This window comes from Nannospalax galili, unplaced genomic scaffold (genome assembly GCF_000622305.1).
Source record: "Nannospalax galili isolate Female #2095 unplaced genomic scaffold, S.galili_v1.0 scaffold287, whole genome shotgun sequence".
Taxonomy (NCBI): Eukaryota; Metazoa; Chordata; class Mammalia; order Rodentia; family Spalacidae; genus Nannospalax; species Nannospalax galili.
In genome coordinates, this window is record NW_008357493.1 from 1 (window position 1) to 13,834 (window position 13,834).

Here is a 13,834-nt window from a genome sequence, read left to right on the forward strand (position 1 = left end):
TATGGTTGTTCTTTTAAATTCAGTGTACTGGGTTATCTCTAAGGGGTTCTCCTTGTAGAACTTTTCTACAGGATTTGTGGAGTTTGGTGGGGACATAGTGTTCTGGCTTTTCATTTTGTTATTCTTTCATTGTGACTTTTGCTTGTGAATTTCTTTTGTTGTTTATGATTCTGATAGAACTCTTCTACAGGATTGGTAGGGTTTTGTGGGGACATAGTGTTTTGCCTTTCCATTTTATTATTCCTTTGTTGTGATTTTGGCATGTGAATTTCTTTCGTTGTTTGGAGGGAACTGATGGCTTCAGATCTGCTATTCAGGGGTACCCACATCCAATTCAGGTTCCAGTCAGGTACACTCAGGCTTCCTTCACCACACGGAGGCAGGATCCGGGAGCTCTTGGGCAGTCCCCTGTGTTCTCAGTCCCTCTGCCAGAGAGAGGCCAGAACTCAGCACTTTCTGGTGCTCTGCTGAGATTAGAGGTGCTACATCAATGGAGGTTGAAATCTACCCTCTCAGGCTGTCTGCTAGGATCTCAGCCTTAGCCTTCCAAAGCCAGAGGAGGGGCCTTACAAAATCTCAGGTAGGGGGATGAGTATGGCGCAATTAGGGGAAGCTCACCACCATGTGGAGGCAGGAGCTTGGGCTCCCAGGCTGTCCTCTGTGTTCTCAGGCCTTCTGCCAGAGGAAGGCCAGAGGGAGGCCAGAGCTTGGCACTCTCTGGCAGTCTACTGAGATCAGAGCCTCTACACTGATGGAGGTCCCAAGTATCCAATTCTTAAAGGTCTTATTGTCTGTCTCCATTATATAAGAATCTTGGGTTACTTTATTTAATTCTTTAAATTTTGAAACTGTAGCCAAATCATAAAAATATTGAGAAATATAGGTACTCATCACTTGGGAATAGATGCCAAGCATATTCAATTTTTGTTATCTTTAGTGATAGAAGGCAGTTGGCAGTGGTTCTCCAGTTTGACTTCTAGAACATTATTAACTCAGATGCCTGTTCTTGCCAACTCCTACTCAATACCTATGAAATCAGTGTTTTCTTTAAGGATTTAATGGGAAGACATCCTCTTAGTTAAAAAATTATCTCTTCTCATTGCCCACAACCATCCTGGCCCAGAATTCAGTGGGTCTTATGTCATACTGGAACTTATAAGTACAAAAGCCTCCAGAGTAGTGCTTTTGCTTCCAGCCTGTGTTTGTTACTTTTCTGTTGCTGTGAAAAAATATCAGGACAAAAACCAGCTGAGACGAGTGAAAGGTTTATTTTAGCTGACAATTCAGAGGGGTTACAGGGAGGCAAGGCAGCAGGAGCATGAAGCCAGCCTGGAAAAGAGAGAGAGAGAGAGAGAGAGAGAGAGAGAGAGAGAGAGAGACAAAGGAAGAAAGAGAAGAGAGAGAGAGAGAGAGAGAGAGAGAGAGAGAGAGAGAGAGAGAGAGAGAGAGAGAGAGGCAAGTGGAGCCTCAAAACTTATCCTCAGAGTCACACTTCCTAAGGTGCAAGGCTCTACTTCCTAAAGGTTCCATAACCTTCCCAAACAGTGCTACCAGCTGGGGACCAAGCATTCCAACACTCTTGCTTATGGAGGGCATTGCATATTCAAAGCACAACATAGCCTCTAGGCCATCCCATGTGTTAGTTTTCTAGGGTTTTTAGAGCAAAGTATAATAGCATAAACTTGGTGACTTAAAAACCAAACCTTCTTTTGGTCACAATTCTAGAAATGAAGTACGATGCAAGGTTCTTGCGGATCTCTCTGAAATCTGTAGGGGAGGATCATTCCTTATGTTTTCTAGCTTCTGGTAGCTTCTACCTTCTTGGCTTTCAATCTCTGCCTTTCTTTTCATATGATTTACTTCTGTTTGTCTTCACAAAACATTCCTTCATAGAAGGACATAGTCATTTTGGGTAAAGGGACCATTACTATTCCAGTAAACCTCATCTTAACTAATATAATTGTAGCTATCTCTTTTCCATATCTGTTCACATGCATGGGTTTTAAGGGGTAAGACTGCTACATCTTTTGGGGCAATTAATCTCCTGCTCCCTATATCTATGTTAATCTTTTTGAATATTATAATATTTTTATCCTTGTCTCTGTGATAGAGAACACAAGGATGAGACCTTGAGGAATTTATATCATGAACCTGCAAGGAAAGCAGGGCAAAGTGTCCTCTGATTGGAAAGCTACATGTAATGGGTTTGTGTAGGGGTGAAAAGTTAATGGAAGAGACAAAGCAGATCCTAACTGTAATGGTTAATCTTCATTGTCAAGTATACCAAGTTTAGAATCACCTAGGAGACACACCACTGGGTGTCTCTGAGGGCATTTCCAGAGAGGTTTAACTGAGGTGGGAAGATCTACCCTAAACATGAATAGGTCCATCTCACGAACTGAGGATCCAGGCTGAATAAAAAGGGGAAAAAGAGAAGGCCAGATTAACACCAGCATACATCTTTGCCCCATTTGAGGCTGTGGACAAGTGGCCAGTTGCTTCAGACTCCTAAGTCTTTCCCATCATTATGGACTGTGTCCTTTAAGACTGTGAGTCAAATGAACTCTCCTCCCTTAAGTTGCTTCTTGTCAGGTAGTCTCAGCAACGAGGCCCGAGATTGAAATGCAACTTTGTGTAACTTGATGATTGTGTGTGTGTGTGTGTGTGTGTGTGTGTGTGTGTGTGATAATGAATTATTCAGCTGTGGAAGTTGAGATAAGGGAGACCATAGGCCAGTGGAGGAATATTTTCACATCCATGACTGTAGATCTTTGATCTAGTGTCCCAGAAAGCTGGGTAATAGAGTGAATAGGATCCAAATGACCATGAGTTCATCTTCTTAGTTCCTTCAGGGTTATATGACTTTGGACAAGGTAACATCTTAAAACATTTTTTAAATTTAAATTTTATTTTAAATTATGCATATATGTGTGTCTATGCAGGTACCTGCAGGAGCCAGAGGTGTTGAATTCCCCAGGAGCTGGACTTATAGATGGTTGTGAGCTGCCTGACATGGTTGCTAGGAATTGAACTCAGGTCCTCTGAAAGAACAGTAAATGCTCTCAATTGCTGAGCCATCTCTCCAGTCCATAGAGTAATATATTTAAGCCTTAGATTCCTTTTGGGTAAGTCAGACCTTCCTCTGGTTGCCTATGTTAGAGACATCATTTAATAGAGTGCCAGGCATGTGCACCTGCCAGTAGATGGCAATTACTATAACAGTGATTGTGAAGCAAGGTGGCTCTTAGGTATGAATGGCAGAATCATCATGCTCAAAGCCAGAATCCAGTGAGGGTTTATGTCAACCTAATAGGAATGGGGACCATCTAGAATCAGGGTTTTCAATGTTACCAGGATACAGAGCACTTCTGGAGGTTATTAGGATCTTTTGCAATCTGAATGGATGAAAGTAGGCACTTCCAAAATCTTTCTCACCCATCCTGAGTGGAGTCAGATAATTTTTATTCTTCTCTCTCCATCCAACTACCTATTTCTCCAAGAAGAAAGGAAGAAGAAAAATTGAATATTTCCCTCTTTGCAAAATGGCTACAATAAAGGGCAACTTTAATGATTGAGACTTGATTCAAAGAAAGTAAACCCAGAAAGCTCCACCACACACCCAAAGTCTCTTCACGTGTATTTATGATTCTCTCATGCTCTTTGGCTTGTTCTGCTATCCTAGTCAACTTATTACTGCTTTTTAGAGATGCCAGACACATCTACTATCTTCGTGGGCCTGAAAAGGGGAATCCAATGGTCTTTCTTTCTTTGTTTCCTTGCTTTTTTTCTCACACAGGACTTTGTTTTGGATCATTAAAATAGTGTGTGTGGAAGGGCGCTTTCACTGGAAAGCTGAAAACAGATAAATTACACACTTAGCCATTTTCTATTTTGCTGACTTATTTTGACTTTGCTCACTACCATTTCTTGGTCTTGGTGAGAAATGGAGCTTGCAATAAATATAGTCTCTTGAGGAAATGATACAACATTATCAAACTCAAACTAGGAGACACAGTCAACTTCCATGCTACTGCATGAGAAGTGTCTATTTCTGCTCTAGTTACTTTCAATTGCTGCTACAAAACATTCTGATCAGTACCAACTTGGGGAGGAAAGGATTTACTTGGCTTACCTCTTCCAGGGCACAGTTCATCACTGAGGGAGCCCAAGGTAGGAATTCAGGGCAGAAACTTGGAGGCAGGAGATGAAGCACAGGCCATGGAGTAATGCTATTTACTGGCTTGCTCCCCTGACCCATGCTCAGCCTGCTTTCTTATATAACACAGGACCACTTGCCTGGTGTGACACCACCCACAGTGTGCCTGGGCCCTTCTACATTGCTCAATAACCAAAAAAATGCCCCATAGACATGGCCACGGGTCAGTCCAATGGAGATAATTCCCCAGTTAAGGATCCCTCTACCCAGGTGTGTCAAGTTGACAACTAAAGCTATCTGGCACAATTGATCCCTTGTCAACTTGACACACAAACACATCACTATTAAACCACAACATTTCCCTTTCTTGGACCCAAGATATGATTGATATTAACAATATCAAAGTACAAGACAGTACAACCTCAAAGGTCCCATTGTCTTTAAAAAAATTCAAACACTTGAAAACTTGAACGTTTAAAATGTTCAAAGTCTTCCTTAAGTCTCTTAACTGTGGGCTCCTATAAAATCCAAAACAAGTACTTGCTTATTTCAAAGGGAAAGAATCAGGCACACCTAAGCAAAACCAAACTCCAGCAAAGTAGCTCAAGCCTGGACATCTGGGATCCACTCACAATCTTCTGTGCTCCAAAGGGTTTCAACAGCTCCACTTCTCTGACTCTGCCATCCACAGTGCACACACAGCTCATTTTGCAGGTCCAGGCTGGCTCCATTCCTCGCCTGCTGCTGCCCTTGGTGGTTGTCCCATGGTCCTCGAATCTCCAAAGTGCTGGGGTCTCCACTAAAAAACTAAGGCTGTACCTTCACCAATGGGCTTTTCTGGTCTCTCAGGGTTCGAAACCTCAGCTGCTCTCTTTGACCCCTTCAGGTTTTCAACACCAGAACCATGCAGGAGACACATATTACCAAGTCCTGCTTCCAGCTTGAGATGGAGGCTTAGCCTCCTTTGGACCACAGCTGACCCTGAGGAAATACATCCCAGAAGATTTCACCTTATGATCCTGGTCTCTTGTTACAGCTGATTTTTCAGCCTTAGCTAACCAGCATCAATTGTCCCACTAAAACAAAGGTTTCACTTCAGTGGTTCTGGTCTTTTCTTAATCACAGCTGATTATTTTTTTTAAAAATTTTATTTTTTTTTAATTTTTACTTTTTTAAACTTTTATAAAAACTTTACTGAGACTTTCATACATGCATATAAGGTGTTTTGATCAAATCCACGCCCACTCCCTCCCTTCCAACACCTCCCATATCTTCCTATCACTTTTTTCTTTTCCTTTTTTTTCTTTTCCTTCTTTCATTTATTTATTTTCGTGGGGCTTTTCGGTACTCTAACATTCCCCTTTCTGAAGACGTAACCCTAAAATCTTTTAAGGGTTAGATAAAAGTTCCCGAGGTCCAAAGACATTTTGACTTTTATCTAAGACACTGGCTAGTTTTCTTTGGGGTCTTTTTACCGTAACTACCTAGCCAATTCCTATCTCCTACTCTTATCACACCATCCTCTGAAGAGGTTACCCAAATTGCCAATAGGAAATTGAGACACAGACCACTCTGGATTCTTCCATGCTGAACAAGGACACAGGGTGAAGCAATTGGAGTACCCCTTCAGTGGGTCTATCTAAAAGACTCCAAAATTGAAGAGCTCTTGTCTCTAGGGGGAAAAGAAAGTCCTTGAATCATGAATAGGAGCTGTGAAGTTGAGGAAGTAAAGGCAATAATTAGCATTACAAGTTGTAGACAGGGAACTAGAAAAAGTCAGAACAGGGCAATTTTAAAATGTTCATATGAGAGTCCATTGGAATTTCTTGACAAGGGCTTCCAAAAGCATCCCTCTATTGGGTTCCTCTTCAATTTTCTTTTGTCTTCCAAGACTGGACTCTAGAGTGATGGGTTCAGGATTTTCTTTCAGGTATTTTGATAGCTGTTGGAGTAGTTAGAATCAGTGTCAGTTCCCTCTCAAAGGCTTCTAAATGGGGGGGGGCAAATTTATCCATTTTAGAATAACAGCTGGTTGTCTCCCTTAGCTACAGGTGGGCACTACAGTATTGGAGACCAAGATTTGAAGTCTTACATCTGAGCAGCATTTTCTGGCTAGGAACAAAATCATCAATGAGAAATAATTGTCTAAATAACTTTTCATATAGACTTAGCCAATGTCTGGGAAGTGCAATCCCTTAAACTCCCAAAGAAGTATACTGATAACTTTACTCTTTGTTTAAACTTTCCTTTTGGGTGTTTAAGACCATACAATTGGCCCAAATAAATCAATTATGTGCTTGGGGGGGGGGATGCATATGTACATATGTGTGGGAGTATATGTATGCCCACATGCAGAACAGATGGACACTGGGTCTCTCTCTCTCTCTCTCTCTCTCTCTCTCTCTCTCTCTGGCTTCACTTTGAAGCATGAATGAGATGTTTCCTCTAAGGTGACCCTCCTCTTTGTAGACTGGACACTGGTACAAGTCCATCTTGTGGGGTCTCCATGTCCTCCTTGAACAAGAGGACAGGTAACTTATGACATTTACAGGACATTTTGAGAGATTTTTCCAAAGTCCCCTGGAACTTGGTCAATCTTGGAGGGCAAGGGGCAAAAACTGTCCTTTAAGTCCCTCTGACCACATGAGTATAGGCCTTAAAGTATGGCTGTTAAACATCCAATAAGGTTAGTTCCACCAATCTGATACTTATAATTATCATGTGCTATGTAGATAAGGCTTGGGTAAAGAACCAAGTATTTTCAGATAAACATTACTAGATTTATATTTTGTTCCTTAAACTAGTTGATTAAACTATGACCATAGAAATTTTAAGATTATATATGTGTATATTATTTTTGTCTCATCCTTTATATATTATAATAAACCTAAACAGACCTTCATCACTTGCTTAGACTTTCTCATTTTTTTCTATTTTGGAAAGTATCTCCATTCCCATATACTTTTAACATCTTTTACATTCTCATTTTCTTTTTTTAAAAACAATTATGAAACATAATAGCATTAACAAATAAATTTTCCATCTGTTAATCAGCTGATTCCTTAGCCCAGAACTCACAGACTCTCAATTCAGAATATCACACAAACAGTCCTGACAGTCTCTGCTTCCCTTTGAGTCTTCACAAGCCAGGCCTCCATTATCTACACCTCTTTCAGAAGAACTGTTCCAAGCTCTACAGTAACAGCTCATGAAACTCTCAGCACTCAATGGGTTTTCCAGCCCAAAGTTCCAAATGCTTCCATAATCTTCCCCACAAACTGGGTCAGGTCTTTCACAGCCCACTCTCTGGTACCAATTTCTTTAGTAGTTACTTTCAATTGCTGTTATAAAACATTCTGATCAATACCCACCTGGGGAGTGTGCTGGATAACGTTATTGTCAATTTGACACACCTGGGTAGATGAAGCCTCAATTGGTGAATTGCCTCCATTGAATTGGCCTGTAGCCATGTCTGTGGGGCATCTTCTTGATTATTGAGTGATGTAGAAGGGCCCAGCCCACTGTGGGTGGTGTCACCTCTGCGCAGGTAGGCCTATATTGTATAAGAAAGCAATGAGAGGAGCAAGCCAGTAAGCAGCATTCCTCCATGGCCTGTGCTCCAGCTCCTGCCTCCAGGTTCCTGCCCTGCGTTCCTACCTTGGGCTCCCTGATGAAGTGTGACCTGGGAGATGTAAGCCAAATAAACCCTTTCCTTCCCAAGTTGGTATTGGTCAGAGTATTTTGTCACAGCAATGAAGAAACAAAGTAAAACAGAAATTGGTACCGGAGAGTCGGGCATGGCTGTGACAGACCTGATGCTGGTGTTTTTAGGAGGATTGTGGAAGCCTTTGGAACTCTAGGCAAAAAGCCATTGAGTGTTCAGAGTTTGTTGCTGTAGAGCCTGGAACAATTCTGCTGAAAGATTTGTGAACAATGGAGGCCTGGCTCGTGAAGCTTCAAAGGGAAGCAGAAACTATCAGGCTGCTTGTGTGAGATTTTGAATTGAGAATCTGTGGGTTCTGTTCAGCTGAGGCTGAAGAATCAGCTGTGATTAAGAAGAGACCAGAACCTGAAGTAAGACCTTTGTTTTACCGGGACAATTGATGCTGGTTAACTGGGGCTGAAAAATCAGCTGTAAGTAACAGGAGACCAGCATCTCTGTGCTGAAATGTTCTGGGAGGTATTTCCTCAGGGTCAGTGCACAGAAGCTGTGGTACAGAGGGGACCCAAGCTTCTATCTGAAGCTGGATGCAGGACTTGGTAATGTGTAAGAGCCTCCTGCATGGTTCTAGTGTTGAAAGCCTGAAGGGGTCACAGAGAACAGCTGAGACTTAGCACCATGAAAGGCCAGGAAAAGCCATTGGTGAAGGTGCAGCCTCAGTTGCAGTGAAGACCCCGGGATTGAATGGGTCATTGAGAGAATCTGAGGGTTGTACCCCGAGAGGCCAGAAGAGGCCACTGGTGAGGGTGCAGCCTCAGTTTCAGTGAAAACCCCAGCTTTTTGGAGTTGCTGGGACCATGGGACAACTACCAAGGGCAGCAGCAGGTGTGGAATGGAGCCTGCCTAGGTCTGTGAGATTAGCTGTATATGCTGTGGATGGCAGAGCCAGAGACACAGAGCTGCCAAAACCCTTGGAAGCACAGAAGATTGTGAGTGAATCCCAGATGTTCAGCCTTGAGCTGGACATTCCACTTATTAGCTGATAAATTATATGATTATTAGTGGTTTTATTTATTTAAGTTTTGTTTGTTTACTTTTGCTTTTGAGACAAACCTGGAACTCATTATGTATACCAAACTGGTCTGGATCTCACAGAGATCTCACCCCTGTGTCTGCCCGTGGTAGGCTGGAATTAAAGGTGTGTGCCCAGTGGTTTTGTTTATTGATGACACACATTTATACGTAGATGTACAATATATAAGATACAAATATAATTTATATAAACTATGATGGTTAATATTGTCAAGTTGACGGGATCTAGAATTACCTTGGAGGCAAACCTCCAGTCATGTCTGTGAGGGAGTTTCTATACTGGGTTAATTGAGGTGGGACAACCTATCCTAAATGTGGGCAGCTCCATTTCATGGTTTGGGGTCCTCAACTGAATAGAAGGAAAAGGCAAACTGAGTACCAGGCTCATCCCTCTCTGCTTCCTGACTATAGATGCAATGTGACCAGCTGCCTCAGGCACCTGCTGTTATGAGTTCCTTGCTGTGATGATCTGTATACTGGAACTGTGAACTAAGACAAACCTTTCCTTCTTTCCATTGCTTTTGTCAGGCATTTTGTTGTAGCAATGAAAACAAAAACTAATATGTGAACAAACACATTCTTGAATGTGAGGTTAGTAACTAAGGTACACCTAACATCACTCAGAAGTGACAGCTTTGTAACCATTATGGCTCCTACACCTGCTTCAGAGAGTTTCCTATTACACAAAGCCTCACTGGGCCCTACATCCTTTTCTGACCTTTGTCATTGCTCTGACAGGAGATGTGGAGGGGCCAGATGCATTGACTCTTCTCCATTGCTCTGTTTAGACAAGATGTTGGTCAGCTGTGAGTAGTTTAATTACTTGGCTGCTGTGTTTACAGGCTAAAAAAGTGATAAACCTTTTAGTATGAGAATACTTTAAAAAAATCATGTTGTCTGTGCTTTCCTAGTAGCCTCAGCTCACTATGGATTTAACAGGCTTAATTCATATGAGATATAATGAGATGTTTTTGCATAGGTTTTTAATAATGCTTAGAGTTACAATTGGAAACCACTGGTCATAAGTGTCAGATGAAAAATGAATATGTACTGGGGCTGGAGAGATGGCTCAGCAGTTAAGAGCACTGACTGCTCTTGCAGAAGACCTGGGTTCGAGTCCCAGTACCCACATGGTGGCTATGAACCATCCTTATCTCCAGTTCCAGGGGAATCTGAAACCCTATTCTGACCTCTGAGGCACTGCACGACATGGGTGCACTCACATACATGCAGGCAATACACTCATACACATAAAATAAAAATAATAAATATATTTTTAAAAAAGAAAAAAAGGAAAAATGAATATGTAGTTTAGGAGAGATTTTATTCAAAGGCTTATTTCAAGAGAGAGAGAGATGCCTGCAACAGGTAGAGTTCTCTACCTAAGACTTGCCGGGTATCACAAGAGTTAGGGGTATGTGTGTTGGGGTATGTGTGACACTATTCTTGGGAAGATGTGAACAAACGTCTACTTACCCCAGACTGGGAACCAACAACAGATCAGTGTAAGAATACTACCAAAATCTGACTTGGTGAACCAGTGAGTTTTGTTGGGGTAACTTATAGGTGTACGGGTGAGGGGTTACTTACAGGAGGAGAAATGACTCAAAGTCAGCTGCATCACCAAAGGCCCACCGTAGCATGGGCAACAGTTCCTGAAAGCTGGAAACCTGGAGCTCAACGCACAACCTCCAGGCAGCTTGACAGGTTAGAGTGGCTTCTGGGTGGCTCTGTTGGTCTGAGTCCCTTCAAGGCAGCTGGGCTGCTTCTTTAGCCTGGATGGTCTGAGAGTCTTCTAGGCAGCTCAGCTTGTCTGAGAGTGGGTCTTAGCAAGCCTTAGGGCTTATATATGCTTGGGGAAGGAGGGGGCTAGTGAATCTGGTCATTTTCTGGGACTTCCTGTTTACCTCACTTTAGAATATCCTATTGTTTGCTTCCCTTTAATATAGTGCAACTTAAGGAGCTTCCCTTCAAGATGAAATGTCCTACCTCAGTGAAAACTAATACACAGCAATATAAGAGTAAGGTAGACTGCAACAAACCAGGGTGGGCAGTGGTGGCACAGTGTATCAGAGAACATTCTACTCTGAGGCTTGGGGCTGTTTAGCCTAACTTTGGTTAAGCATTTTGTTTCAGGTGAGGACAAGCAGGGCAGCCAATTATTATTATTATTATTATTATTATTATTATTATTATTATTGGTTTTAATGTCAGCTTGGTCTAACTGAATAATGCCTAGGAGATTAATAAGCCACTCCTCTGAGGGGAAATTTCCAGAAACAATTAGATCATGAAGGTACTGACCTAATCAGTGGATTCATCTCTTGATGGGTTTATAATATGATGGCATTGATGGGAGTTGGTGCAAAGGAGGAGGTGGAAGTTGACTACTGGGGAAGTGTCTTTGGGAGCTGAATCTTCCTTTAGCCCCGGCTGGTATCCTCTTTCTTGTTTCCTATTTGTCATGATGCAAACTGCTGTGCCACACCTTCCTCATCAACCTCCCGTCTCAGCCTCCAGAGTGCTGGGATTGTAAGTGTGTGTCATCATGCTCAGCCCAACTAAATTTTTGGAGGCTAACAGTGGGACTCGGTACGTTTATATCTAGCCTTGTTATAGATAAGTAAAGGAAGCAGCCGGAAGTGTTAGCTGTGTCTTGTGAAGATAAGGGAGCACTTTGCAGGCATCTTCTTTCTAGAATAAAAGACTGAGGGATTTTTTTCCTTTTTTAAAAATTGGATTTTTTTTGAGAATTTCATACAACATATTGTGATCATATTTAGATCCATTCCCATATCTGTACCCCCTTACTAATCCCCACCAAAATTCCTATAATCTAATATATATGTATAAATATACATAGCCTATAGAGTCATGTTTGTGTCCTCAAATGCCCTTCAGTGTGGATTCATTCACTGAAGCCTGCATTCACTGGAGCCTGGTCAACCTACCAAGAGTTTCACCCTTAAACGAGACTGACTCTCCCACTGCCAGAAGCCATCAGTGGCCAATAGTTCCTCAGGTAGGATTGGGGTTTTTCACTCGCTTCCCCATTCTATGCTGGGATTTTGTCTAGCTTGAGCTTATGTGGGATTTTCCCATACTGTCACCATTGCTGTGAGGTCATATGAGTTCATATGAGATTGACTGTCTGGAAAGCTGCTTCCTTGTGGTCATCTACTTCCCCTGGCTCTTACAATCTTTCCACCCATGAGGGGATTTCTTAACCCCTCTGTTTTTCAGGATTACCAGCCCAACATTATCCTTGGTTATGCAAATAAGTGAACAGGTGTCCTTATAAACAGCAGGATGTCACACCATGCTCTAAGTCACTGGGAGAAGATGGAGTTCCATCATCTGGTATAGAATGACAATGCCATGTCACAGAGATGCCAAAAGGAGAGCAATATTCCCATAGGAGGACTCCCAGGGGGTGACCACCGTTGGTAAATAGTTTTATTTAGGAAAAAGACCACTACTTTAAAAACCATTTATTATTTATTTATTTATTTAATTAGTTACTTTATTATGTATGTGTGTGTTTGCAGGGGTGCAACCTTGCTATGGTGTACATGTGGAGGTCAGGATTCAACTTACAGGAGTCAGTTCTCTCCTTCTAATCCTGGGACTTAAACTCAGGTTATCAGGCTTGGCTGCAAATGGTTTTTCTCATTGAGCCATTATTCCAAAAAAACTACTGTGGAAAGAAAAACCCAAGGAAATAGTAGTCTAGAGCCTTCTGTCCTTTACTAAATAAGAGTAAAATTGTAATAAAACAAATTTGAAAGAAAATGACCAGGGGACTTTAATAGGAAGCAGGTTGAGACTCGGGAGCTGAGAAAAGGTGTCACGGCAGGCTGCTTAATTTCAAGACCATTTGGTCTGTGTTTAGTGTCATTCATTTTGGGTCTACATCTGCTTGAGTACTTGCCAATAAACACTTTCATATGTACCATAATGAACATGGTTCTGTGTGTGCTCTTAGTTGTTAAACCTACTCTGTCTTTATTATATCATAAAAACTTCGAGACAAGGATCTTCTCTTTGAGTTTGTACCATCTCTAAAAAGCGTCAGGAATGGCACACCAAGCAGAGGTCAGTGCCAGTCATCTGTAATGAAGATTTGTGCCTTGAACCTCATAAATTTAAAGTAATACAGGCAAATTATAAACAGGACCTAACACAGCTGTATAAGTACATGGAGGCTTGATAGACTGTATAGTTGTACAATTATTTTATAAAGATGATTTAAAACATGAAACTAGTAAGTTTTGTGTGTACTTGAAAACAATAAAAATTTTAATCAGGGGCTGGAGATACGGCTTAGCAGTTAAAAGCACTTGTTGCTCTTGCAGGGGACCTGGGTTTGGTTCCCAGCACCCATATGGTGGCTAACAATTGTCCATAACTCCAGTTCTAGGGAATTGGATGCCCTTTCCTGGCCTCCAAGGGCACCTGACACACATGTGACATGCATTGTACATGTAGACAAAACAATCATATACATAAAATTAAAAAAAATCTTATGGGGGCTGGAGAGATGGCTCAGTGGTTAAGAGCACTGGCTGTTCTTGCAGAAAACCTGGATTTGGTTTTCAGCACCCACATGACAGCTAACAACCATCTATGACTCCAGTTCCAGAGGATCTGACACCCTCTTCTGACCTCTGTGGGCACTGCACAGATGTGGTGCACCCGTATGTAGGCAAAACACACATACACATAAAATAAAAATAAATTAAAAAACTTAAAAATTTTTATTTCAACTTTTTAATGTGTGTACTGTGAGTGTATACAATTGTGTCTGCTGTGTGTGTGTGTGTGTGTGTGTGTGCAGGTGTCACAGGAGTTTAAGCAGCAAGTGCTTTTTACCATTGAACCATCTTCTCAGCCCATAATCTAACTTTTATATTTATTTGTATATT